This window comes from Mastigoproctus giganteus, chromosome 7 (genome assembly GCF_048544385.1).
Source record: "Mastigoproctus giganteus isolate SK-2022 chromosome 7, ASM4854438v1, whole genome shotgun sequence".
Lineage (NCBI taxonomy): Eukaryota > Metazoa > Arthropoda > Arachnida > Uropygi > Thelyphonidae > Mastigoproctus > Mastigoproctus giganteus.
The window spans coordinates 67,807,545-67,819,721 of NC_143581.1; the positions used below are offsets into that span (position 1 = coordinate 67,807,545).

At 37.9% G+C, this 12,177-nt stretch overlaps 1 protein-coding gene across 2 annotated transcripts in view; it reads right to left on the reverse strand.

Moving 5' to 3' along the window:
- The window catches only part of LOC150082979 (voltage-dependent T-type calcium channel subunit alpha-1G-like), a 149,937-nt gene that overhangs the window by 96,341 nt on the left and 41,419 nt on the right, over positions 1–12,177 (reverse strand). The gene's annotated exons all lie outside the window — the stretch shown is intronic.

Below are 12,177 nucleotides of genomic sequence, written 5' to 3' on the forward strand. Positions count from 1 at the left end.
TAATATGTCTAATTCTTCATTAAACTTATTCCATCTGTCAAATTCCGCAACATCAGCTCCTAGTTTGTTTCCACAATTAAATTTTCTGAATGAAACCAAAACTTCGCACATCACTCCTGCAGCCATCTTTTTTAAATGTGTGTCCTCACGTGTACGTTGTCTGAGAAAGAGTGCGCTAAGATAACATCATTAAGTTTACTCAATCTATTTAAAGCCTTAAACACTCCATCAGGTTTCTTCGCAAATGCTTAGTTTCCAAGCACTACAAATTGTAGAGCCGAAGCCTTCTGTGGCAAGAGCATCTGTTTGTGTTCTTGACTAATCTAGTTGCATCCGTTCCAAGAGGTTCACATCTAAATTGAGGCTCCCAGACCTGTATGCAGTACTCCAGATGTGGCCTAAACCACTGCCTTATACAATGAGATAATCACCTTTTCCCCGATGGCAAATTTCCTGTATACAATTGACAGAACCCCCATGAGCTGCTCTAGCAACCTGTCTGCATTGCTCAGACAATTTCAATTACTCCTGGGTCTCTTTCGTTCTCCTCCGCCTTAAGTGTGGTACTACCTTACTGCTTTGCTATTCCTGGTCATTTAGAAATTTAAAACCATTACTACTTCTCATCCCATCTACCTAAATTTTTCAGGTATCGTTAAAGTAGTCTGCTTTATTTCCTGTCATTAACCATCGTGCCAACGTTTATATCACCTGCAAGCTTAGACAATAAGCTTGATATACCGTCAACAATATCGTTAATAAATAATGTAATGGACCAGCACTGAATCCCAAGGGACTCCACAAATAACATCTGCCTAAGAGGAGTAGTGCCCATTTATAGCAAACGCTCTGTCTTCTGCCACTCAACCACCCTTTTATTCATAGCAGTATCTTGCCCGTAATGCCACACTGTTCCAATTTGTACAGCCCTCTTTTGACTCAGTGAAACCAGTGTCAAAAGTTCTACTGAAGTCTATATGTCAAAAGTAATTTTTACATCCAGTTCCTTTGTTACTGCGTCACAGTAGCTAATCACATTATTCAGACAGGATGCCGCCCATTAACAAGCCCTGGTATGATTTCCGTATAATTGCATGCCTGTCAAGATGATCCTGCTGTACCACTTTAACCAGTGACTCCACTATTTTTCCTGGAACAGAAGTTAAGCTTACAGGTCTATAATTGCTCAAGTCACTCACTGATCCCTTCTTTGTAAAGAGGAGAGACATTTGCGCAACGGCAACATAAGAATCTCCCCTGAATCCAAGGATGCTCCCATAATTATGGCCAAGGGTTTGCTTACCTCTTTGCTGTTTCTTTTAATATAACTATTCAGATTCCATCAGCCCCAGGTGCAATATTTACTTTTATTTAGCCAAAAAGTGATAATAGCCCATAAAGGTGCTTCACGCCATCCATGTCTTTCGAACCCGGGATTTCACCACCCAGTGTGGGTCTAAAGCTAGTCGTTACCTTCTCGTTAATATGACAATCTGAAGATTATAATGGAACAGAATGGCAGTAACTTGACGTCCTTGATCGAGGAGAAAACACTGCTTTTGCAATCAAACTAATCATTGGCCAGATATAATCTTTCATCAACCGGAGGATTCCTGAGCCGTGTCTAAGATAAACACTTTCACCAGCGCCCCACCATAACAGACTTACCCTAACTGACGGATTTCTACCAACCCATGCTAGCGTTTCTGAGCGAAGAGAATACTGATCTCCCATCTTTAAAAATATATATATATATATATAGGAACAAATTAATGAACTTAGTGTGCAAGACCTTAGGTATTTAAACTTCTACAACTTCAAAGGGGTTCTTCAAGCTGGTTGTTGTTGGGTTTCAGGAGCATCGGCGACTAAGGCCATATTGATCCGAGTATATTGTCTGTAAATTGCATGTGTTCTGTGGTCAATTTTCTGTTTGCTGGACGAGAAACTGGAATTTCCGTTAACTAACTCAGCCAAGTTGTGAAAGAGGCCCATAAATGTTCCTCCCGTGATCGATGGCAGTCGAACTCGTGTCTTTTCCACCCGGTGGGGGAAGTCATCACGCCAGTTCCCCGTTTTTGGACCCTTTCAAGAAGCTCAATGTCTTTTTTAAAATGAAGTCTCCATACTTGAACGCAGTATTTCAAATGTGGTTTTACAATTGCATTATACAGTGGGATTATGACCTACATATCTCTACAGGATAATGTCGATAAATTATTGATAGGGCACCATGGGCTGTCTGATTACATTGCTCAGAAAACTTCATATCTGCCCGTATTATAAACCCAGAGCCCTTTCTTCCTCTACTGTTTGCAGTTTGCTGCATAAAAACATAGCTGCCACTTTTCTGACCATTCTTTCAGCCTGTTAAAGTCATATTGAAGGAGTTCTGCTTGGTACTGATCATTAACTATTCTACCAATCTTAACGATATGTGCAAATTTTGACATCACGCCTTTTATCCCTTCATCGATGTCGTTTATGAAAACCAGAAACAACAGTGGTCCAAGAACCGATCCTTGGAGGGGACCCCAATTCTGATTTTATACCAATCTGAAGTGAAGAATATCCATTAATCACAATCCTCTGCTCGCAGCCACCCAGTAATCCATCTTAAAATTTTTCCAGTAATCCCAACAAACGCCTTGCTAAAGTCCAAATATATTATGTCTAAATTGTTTCCTACATCCAGCTCATGAGTCACTATGTCAAAATAGCCTATTAAATTAGTTGTTTGCTATTCAAAATGCCACACCTGTCTTAAAGTCCCATGATTGCACTCTTAATCATTGTCTCTAAGAGTTTCCCTACCACTGAAGTCAGACTAACCAGACTGTAGTTATCGGTTTCGCTCTTAGAACCGCCTTTATGTATTGGTGAGAAGTTGTGCTTCTGCAGACTCTCCTGAATCAAAGGAATCTCTCCTGAGTCAAAATATTCCCCCATTATTAATTTCAATGCACTCCCTGGAGGCCTCCCTCAAAGCTACAGGGTATATGCCATCAACGCCAGAAGCCTTACTTGCCTTTATGCTCTAAAGGTTATCTATTAAAAATTAATCTGTAATTTCTAAATCACTAATTTCATATGACTCAACCTCAATCACACAGCCTCTTCTCAGCATGAAAGGCTAAGAGAGGGTAAAGGGGCGATTGTCTAGCACTTTCCCACACCCAGTGCACAAGGGGTCGATCTGGTTCGCTTTTTGTCTTCCTTTGCATTCACTTACATGAAAAATCCCTTGTCTTCATTCTTTGCTCTTTTAGCCACTGCTTTCTGATACTTAGCTTTGGCTTGTCTAACCGTATCTGTGATACTATTACAAATCAACTTGTAGCTGTTGTAGGCACTTTTCATCCCTTTGTAATTCTCCCATGCTATCTTTTTCTGTTCTATTTGACCGGCCAGCTCCTTATTCATCTATTTCGGTATCCTCCTCCTGCAATATTTTCTTAATGGTAGATATGCGTTCATGGCTTTTGTGATTTTTGCTTTCAATTGTATTCGCCCTCACTCTGCAATCTACCCAGTTCACAGATGCCATATAGCGCCTTAAACTGTCAAAGTCCCTTCTGAAATTAAAACCCGTGCCTTTAACTACTCCAATATCTTTCTTCATCTTCCTTCCAACTGTCTAATTCGTGAATAATGATCAGGTCAAGAATATCCTCACTCCTAGTATCATCTCTGATATGCTAGTACAAATAATAATCATCTAGTTTATTAAGAAAAATTTTTCCCCACGTTCAGGTTCCCTCCCACTTATTCCAATCAGTCTGGGGCAGATTAAAGCCACCCACAATAAGACATTCGCGCTTGCTTGCTCATTCCATTTGCATATAAAGACTCTCATCACATTCTTCATCATCTTCTAGTCTGTAGATTACTCCCACTCTCATTATCCCTTTGCTTCCAACTAACTCACACCACGCAGATTCTAAGCTGGCAGACGTAGCTTCAGACTCAGCAAAAGCTCTTTTCGCACCCAGGCTGCTTTTGATAAGAAGCATGACCCTTCCATCTTGCCTAAATACATTATTCATACCGTAGTGGAACTCGTCATCTCCAATTTCCGGGTGGCGCAAAGTTTCTGTTAGCCCTATTATGCCAGCATTAGTTTTCCTAACCACGAGTTCAAATTGAGTCATTTGATTGACAACACTCCTGACATTACTGTACACACAGTCAGGACTAAATATTCTTCTATAGTTTATTAACTTGACACCCTTTGAAGTTATTTAGGCTTTTTTACCCGTCTTTATCATCTCGCTCAAAGCAAGAGTACCACCATTCCCAGTACTGGATTAGAGAATACTTTTTGAGTTATGTCCAACTCATATCAGTGGAGATTCCCTTTCCATTATAGTTTTAATATCTGTCTTTCTGTCCCAGTTTCTACTTAATACACTACAGCTAGCCTAATTGCTAATTTTATCTTCACTGGCGCTTCTTATCACACATCGTTCTCCATTCACTCCAAATCTTGCTTTTATTCACCTTTCTACTGCAAATTTTCCTAAGGTATTAGACTTATCAACAACCTTCATTTCTCTTTTCTTGATATTAATTTTTAAGCCTCGTTCTCACTAGATGCTTTTGTTTTGATGTGCATAACAAAGCTGGATACACATGACACTTTAATTACAGCCAAGCAAAGCGACCATATTTAATTAGCAACTGCTGAGCAAAACCAAATCCATTCCTATTTTTAATTATGCCCTTCGAGGTAACACGAAAGAACCCGCTAAGCATATTTACTGATTACAAAGTAGATGTCATCCTACACTCAATTATGGAAAATGAATTTTCCATAGTATAAAATGATTTGGAAGATTACGAAAAGCAATCTGCTGAGGGAATACGTATTTCTGATATTGTACGTCTCATGAGATCTTATTAATGCAACAGACCAAACATATAAACGCTGTTTTGCTGAAAGAAGGTCAGTTCCAGTATACCACACATATAGCAGGACGGAGGAAACCCCGTACTTTTGCCTGAGACCGGCACTTGGTGTCCTTGCGGGGATCCTTACATAAAGAAACCAGCAGATAGTAGACTATATTAAGTAGAAATACCTTCAGCAGAAGGATATTCTTCTTCTACTCCATAATGAGGTACCAAAGAGCTCTGAAAAGTCGGATTAAAGATAGGAAGTGGAGGAGACCATTAAGAAAATAAAAATGGAAAAGTTTGGATCAATTCCAAGGATGGAAAGCACATGCGTAAGTAATAGGAGGAGACAAAAATGAAACCAATTCAAACTGGAGAGCTTTGTTCTTAGCGATCGGGTGAAAAGGGGTCATCACAAGTTCAGCAATGTCTAGCTCTCGCTATCTTTAATTTTGAATCTCTGGTCAATGCTCTCTCTTCTTACAAAACAACGAACTGTACTGGAATTAGGACGTTGACCAGACGCTGACTCCATGATCACTAGACTACAAAATGCCTTAATGATTGGGCAATGCAGCTTAAAACTAATAAAGTATCTCTGGATAGGGCTGATAATGGTGATGTCAGAGGCGCGATCAGAAATATCGAGAAAGATGAGCGATAAAGAAAATGGCAATGACAATGAGAATGTAGGACACATTAATTAGACTTGTAACGATGTATAAATCGGATTAAATGGATTAATGAGATCTGTCAAGATGTTCCAATTGAAATACATTCAGAATAATACACCAAAGGTGTTTCATCCCGAAAAGCTACGAACCCATCTGTAAATACTTTTGCAGCACAATAAGCAGAGATCCGCCTATTTTTAATGGTTCATTGGAGCTTGTGATGGCCTGGATTCGCGTCCATCCTTTAGGGGTGGCATTTTTATGGGAATTTTTTCACATTATTTTTTTTTTAGTTATTTTTACCGTCGAGAAGCTCAGGTGGTGTTTTTATCTGGAAAAATAAAGATTATTATTATCCTATAATAATATTAAAATACAATGCTAAAATATTTGCATTAATTTGATTAATACAAAAGTGGAAAGAAAACAGTTAACTGCTTCGGATAACAGCCTTAATGGAAATATCCAACATTTTCCAGATGAACATTCATCGCAAGAAATACGGATCAAAATTAATGGATTTCTCCATTACTTTACACAGAGCGGTATTAAGAAATGAAACGATAATTAGATGGGAAGGATTTTTGATCAGGCTAGATATGAACAAATTTCCAAGCAGAAAAAGCACTATTGGTAAAAAGGCGACGCTGAACAGGTGTAAGCTCAGAATCGCAGGTTTTGAGAACAAGCGGAGAAACATCATTGGGACCTTTCTTGGCATCAAGATTGTTCAAAATTCTTCGGACATCGTTTTGGAGGCAGACCACAGGAGGCATTGAGTAGAGTGTATTGGGATTGGTAGGTGGTTTACAAAGATCCTCATTACCAGAGTTAGGAGAAAAGTAGGATGGAAGCAGCTTCATCTTTAGCTGAGGTGGTAATAGAACCATCATGTTTTAACAGAGGGAGAGTACCGATGAGAAAATGTTTCATTCAATTGCTTTGGCAAGAGACCAAAATGCTCGAATACCGTTTTTGGACAAGAAGCAAGTTTGTTTTTTTCCTCTTAGCCTGTTCAAAATCTATGGACTGATTAATAACTGTTTTCCAATCATTGCGAGCTTTAATGTAAGCCTAAAATGAACCTGGAGATTTGGATGCACGCCAATTGCGTTATGCAACTTTCTTATCTTGAAAAGCCTTAGTATATTTATTGGAAAACCAAGGTTTAAATAAAGGTGGAGATCTTAAGGCGGAATAAAGAATTTGATCCCTACAAAAATAATTACGTTGACACGATATGATCAAATATTGCTATCAGAAGATTTAAAACAGTAATCCAACCAAGGAAAAGAGAAGAGGCTGAGAATGGCCATGAGAGAAAGGCTCCATTCGAGATATGTGATGCCCAGAGTACCCGCTTACTTCGAAAGTGTACTTGAAAGGGTTTTTCGTGAGATAAAGATGAGGAGTGTTGGCTGTGTGGTCAGGCTTGTCGGGTATTTAAATGAATAATCTGTGAAATGTCGTCAGTAATTGTAAAAGTCTCAGCAACTCGAACAGCTGGATACCTGTGACTAGAAAACTATGCCAATTGGGCAATTGAACATTAATATCGTCAAGAAAAATTTCCTCATTCTTGGGAAAGTTGAACTGGACAAAGTCAAAGGGTTCCAAGTGATTAGCGGAGTTGGGAGAACAAAAGAGGCAACAGATGAATTTCACAGAAAGGGGCAGAGAGATTTTAAATTAGAGAAGATCGAAAAGAGGAGATTCCAAATTACGAAGTCTGTAAGAGGGAATATCAGAGCGAACATATGCACAAGTACCATCTTTGGAGCGAAAGGAATCGTAAAGCGAATAATTTGGACAACTGAGCTAGTATATAATTCACTCTGGCAGGTCCTACCACCTAATTCCCTGAGATTTCAGTGGCTAGGACCTAAAAGAAAATTGCGTACGCGTCGCGGGAAGCGCTGGGAGAAGTCCAAAATGTTCGGCGAAATTAATTTCGATTGGGGACTTTAGATTGTGTGGGGCGTGTTCACGTTGCTGTCAGATAGAGTGGGGAGAAGGCTGAAGACTGGAAGGGGGAGATAGATAGAAATATGAAGCCGATATGGAAGGCAGCTCCAATTTACAGTGGGGCAGGCCTATGCCACACCAGAGGGGGAAGAAATGGGGTGGTAGAGAGGGACAGAAAACTGTCTCCTCCCCGCCAGGAAGAGGCTGTAAGTTGGAATGAACATCATTAAGATTAGAACTGAAACCAAGTATATTTCTGAACTGGACGAAGAAGTGTAAGGATAACTAGATCTCGCCATGATGCCCACCATAACCTCAAAAAGATTAACCATACTGCATGATGGAAGAAATGGGTTTACCGGAACTTTGCTCTGGAGGCTAAATATGGGCTTCACCACTTCAAGCTTGCGTAAGAAAAGTATTGCATCATTTGATGACATTGAACTACCACCTTGATATACATATACAATTGCCATCGAATGTTTCATCTTATTCTTTCTTCGTTATCATAAAAATGACGAGTAAACTCTAGATTCCATTCTACAGATTACAGAATCTGTCACTAGTGAGACATAAAGAGCTTGTTTTATTCAGACTTTTGGGATCATTAATGTTTGCGGCTCCGGAGTCGATATACAGAACAGATAGCATTGATTCGTGCTTATTTTGAACATTACGTTTGGCACACTTTTTGTTTTAAGGCCATGAAGCATCATTATTTTGTCTTTAAACTGCATGTGTCCTATGGCCTGTTTTGCAGGCTGGAAAAAACAAAACCCAGCCATCTTCCTAGATTGAATAACATGACCACGGTGTGAATATACAGTGCAATCTGTAAAATTTCCATTCCTAACGGGAAGTGTTTCTCAGATTCGTAGCAAAGGTATCTACTACTTAAGGGCTAGATGCTGTCAAAGTTACTAACCATCGTGAAGCCGGACGCCTATTGTCTAAGAAGATCTAAGATATTCTTAGAATTTATTTGGATAGTTTTATATTAACGCAAATACGAGTTTGTGTATTCAGCTTATCTCTAATCGCATTAATTAATTTAAATTACGAAGTATGATCAAAAAGTCCTGGAACTGAACTAATATTTCACAAATGATGAAGTTACCGGCAGTTTGGAAACGATTCCAACCCTCTTTCTACTTCTGGAACCACTCTTTATAGGTTTCTTTCCGACTTATTAATAGCGACTGTGTCACGTCCTGAATGATTTCCTCAGTCAATGTAAATCTATAACCCTTCAAGAGAGATCTGATAGCTCTTGGAAGATAAAATAAAAAATCACAGGGAATTAAATCCGATTAATATGACGAATGGTGGACCACAGTGATGGAGTATTTTGCAAGATTTTTAAATGGACAAACGCCGGGTGTGCATGTGCGTTGTCACAATGCAAGCCAATTCCAGGAAACCTGCTTTTTCGCTCGTTTTCTCCAAAGACCATCGTGCAATCGCCGCAGAATTATTTTGTATTCGTGGTTAACTGTTTGATGACCAGGAATATAAAATTACATTTCACTGCTTGAGCGTGCGAGACAAATTATAATGAACCACAATCAATAAGCATGATCTTGATTGAGATCGAGGTTCTCTTGCTTTTTTTTGGACCACCTTGGAGAAGAGAGATTCTGTGGGACTCGTCACCAGTAATGACGGAAGAAACAAAGTGTGAGACAGCAGGAACACATTGACAACGATCGTGATATGCCAGAACTTGCGGCTCTTTGTGATCGTCGGTAATGGTGTAACACAGACTTGGCTGAAAGAGTCGCATTCCGAAATCTTGCGTTAAAATTGATTGACATTTCCCATAAGAAATTACCCATGACATTTCCCACAAAGTAACTTTGTGGATCGTTAAATATCGGTCGTTTCTAACCAGGTCACGAACACAAGTGATTGAATTATTGGACAAATTCTGTTCCAAAACTTAATTATCACACCTCTTAGATGAACAAAACAACAGAGTGGTTTGAAAATCGCGACCAACCCTTTCGCAGAATAAAAAATTCCAGTACTTTACGAAGATGGCGATATCTTGCTGGAAGATATTAAGTATTCGAATTACATTTTGTAACTTTGCGATTCAGGGCGGAAACTCTCACATGCAAGTAGTAACCGTCCAATCATTGGTCGCCTTATATTCCTTGGGTCGTCAACCTTTATCGCGAATGGAACTGCCTGTTTGAAATTGCACTGTAAACTAGATTGTACAAAATGTAGTGGATCTGGAATAACCAATGCCTTATGGTTTGCAGCAAACTCTGTACTGTATAAGAGACCCAGTCCAACCGCAATCTCAAGAGCAATCCACTGGTTCTCCTCTTGACTTCCAAGATTGGTTATTTCTGTTCGACTCTGACTCTATTTGGCTCCACGTGAAAACTTCCACAAACTATAACGGCATTGTTTGGTGGAGAAAATTTGCAATCAAGACATGGTCTCTAACCAAGTGTCAGAAATATTGTATTGTCCTTATAAAACCTCTTTCATCGAACAACGTCATGAAAGTTTCAATAACTACCATTCTCAAACTGTACTAATCATCAAACTCCACTCCTGCGGTTCACAATCAGTTGGCTTGGCTTTATTTCGGAATACTATGGGTAGGTTTGGTTCCTTGATATAAATTTCCTCATAAAACAACAATTACGGTAAGATGTGCAATTTATAAGTATCATTTTATTAAAAGAATTTTTAAAGAAAAATAATATTCTCTCTCAGTAAATAAATATAAAATTACTAATGCAATAAGATTTTAGAAGCGTTATCTTACAATAAACCTTTTTTTAACTGCAGTCAACAATCATGGCAACTCGACAGATGCACGTGATATTTATTTACATTTTAAGTTAATCAATCAGTATTTAATAGCGCCCCCTACAATTTTAATGAATCTAGAAACAGAGTTTATTTAGTGAATAATATATTAAATTAATATCATTGATAGAAAAATGCATTAGGCTAGCAAACTTTCTTGTACTTTTGTCTACTTATTGAGATATGATTAGGCAGTAATTAGAGAAAAAAATTTCCCGGTACAATCGTTAAAGAAAGAATTTATTTATTTTTTTATATATTTGAATTTAAATCGCCTTCAGTTGAGAGAAATTCCAAACTTTACTAATATAATAATACAATTTCTATTTTTTTTTTAATATTAACGTAAAGCATAAACAATTGTTTTTAATTTTTTGACTAAACTGAAACAATGTGGTGATTAATATACCGGGGTTGAAAGCTATAATTGTAATCAGTTTGAATTTTAAAAATAGATTTTGAAGAGCGCTATAAATTATAAACGAAGGTGGTATTGGACAGAGATAGCTATATCAGTTTTAAACTGTTGCCCTTACCTGGTTAACAACGGAATATATGAATCTATTTGAATATCAATCAATCACTGAATGAAACAGAACTGCATTTGTCAATAATGGTTCTAACTACCAGTTTTTGTCAATTATGAATTTATAAACACCGCAGGAATTTATTAATCGCCTATTTGATTAACTCAGCATGCAACTGAAATGGAAGCAAATTGATCTCGTTTCAGAGGAATTCCTCTGCCTGAGGAAACGAGATAAAGGAAATTTTATTAAGCGTGGTTGATTGTACCAAAGATATAACCAGAAACTTTATTCTCTCAAACGTAATAAAATCAAAAGAAGATGAAGAGGTAAAGGTGGTTAATATTTTCCCATTTTCTTAAGTTAATGGTTATTGAAAACTGTCTGCTTGGTTTAGTATTGATACTGATATTTTAAGATTTTTCAAGGCAAAGAATGCAACACTAAACTCAAGAACAGAGGATAGGATCAGTGCTGCAAAGAATAAATGGTCACCAAAGGTTAATTGATAAACTTGACGATAAAATTACACCTAAACCTACTTTTCTTTTAAAACATGGCCGATTTTCAATAGATGTAAACAACAAAATATCTGGACCAGATGTGACGTTTTTTGTCAGATATTTTCTCAAATACACAACCACTCCAGGATTTTAATTATCCTGGAGTGGTTGTGTATTTGAGGTCATACTATGCCAGTGTATTAAGTCTGTACAAATGTGATGTCTGTTCACGAGCCCATATTCATGTTGTGCGGGCTGAAAAACCCGAAATAACTGATGGGTAGAAACCATACTCGTCCGCCTTAGACCAGCTAACTATAAACCTGACTGGTGAAGCCAATCGGGGCTGAGTTAACCTCAGCAGGAGGGTTTTTTTTTTAAATGTTTGGAATTTCTCTCAGATGTGGCTTCATATATTTATTTTTAATAATACTATTCAGTTTAGTTAGTTTAGGAAAAGATTTAGTCCAACTGAATGGTATACTGTTATTCATTCAATCATTCTAAATTCATACCTGTGTTTTCTTATTACCAAAAACAGTTACCTTCATATATTTGGATGTTCTTAATCTGTGAAAACATATTTAATTTAAAAAAAAATTTAGTGCAGTTTAATAAAATAAGTTTATAAAGAGAGAGGAAGCCCCAGCTAAAAACTGGTAACACGATAGCGTGGCAAAGAAATATGGCAGTGAAGCAATTTGGTACGAACATAATAGACAAGTGTTCATGACCATATATGGGAGTGCTGGGAAAAGCGACAATTAAGGGGGGAAAGTGGAT